The 1,023-nt window shown below is 38.3% G+C and overlaps 1 non-coding gene across 1 annotated transcript; it reads left to right on the top strand.

Moving 5' to 3' along the window:
- Nucleotides 1–292: 292 nt before the first annotated feature.
- LOC122308590 lies at nucleotides 293–400 on the top strand. Its single transcript, XR_006242110.1, has one exon. It is a non-coding gene; the product is annotated as a small nucleolar RNA R71 (small nucleolar RNA).
- Nucleotides 401–1,023: the final 623 nt, after the last annotated feature.

Consider the following 1,023-nt stretch of genomic DNA (forward strand, 5'->3'; position numbering starts at 1 on the left):
CAACACCTCTAGTTCCCTAATGAGCATCTCAACCTTAGCCTTTAGGTTATCCTCTTCCCTGAGATGGTAAATTCCATCACCATTTAGGTCTCCTGCAGGTCGTGACCTATTTGTGCTCTCAGTAGCACTAAGTCCAGTCCAAGTGTGAGCTTTTTCAGCAAGCTCATTGAGGTATTCTATGGCCTCATCAGGATCTTTCTGTAAGAACTCACCATTACATATCATCTCCACAAATTGACGCTCTCTAGGTGTAAGTCCCTCATAAAAATAGCTCATTAAGTACCAATTCTCATACCCATGGTGAGGACACAAACTCAATAGCTCCTTAAATCTCTCCCAAGACTAATACAAAGTCTCACTGTCCTTTTGTACAAAGGTGGAGATTTGCCTTTTTAAAGCATTGGTCTTTTGTTGGGGAAAGTATTTATTAAAGAAGACCTGAGTCATCTCATTCCATGACCCAATAGATCGTGGTCTCAAAGAGTATAGCCAACTCTTAGCTCTATCCTTCAAAGAGAAAGGAAAGAACTTCAATCTCACAATGTCATCAGTTGCATTTTGACTATAAAAAGTCGCAACTACTTCCTCAAACTCCCTAATGTGCACATATAGATTTTCATTTTCTAGGCCATGAAAAGCAGCAAGTAACTGTATCATCCCTTTTTTAAAATCCAATTGGCAAATATTAGCTGGAAACATGATGCATGATGGTGTGGCTGTGCATGTAGGGTGGAGGTAATCCTGAAGGGTCCTAGTGGGTTGATCTTCATGTTCACTCATTTTCTCAGAATTAGAAGAATTATCAAACAAATGATCAGAAAAATTAAACTCTGACTCTAACACAGGTCTACAAGCAAACTGACCCAAGGCGTCTCTATACTTGTGCATGCAAGGCAGAGAAAAATGCAACACTAAAAAAAACTACAAAAAGAAAAAGAAAATAAAAAAAAATTGCAGCAAGCTAAAATAGGGAACGAAGTTACCGCCTTTACAAATTGTTAAAAAGAAAAACTATCTCACAAT

Source organism: Carya illinoinensis, chromosome 4, assembly GCF_018687715.1.
Source record: "Carya illinoinensis cultivar Pawnee chromosome 4, C.illinoinensisPawnee_v1, whole genome shotgun sequence".
NCBI lineage: Eukaryota > Viridiplantae > Streptophyta > Magnoliopsida > Fagales > Juglandaceae > Carya > Carya illinoinensis.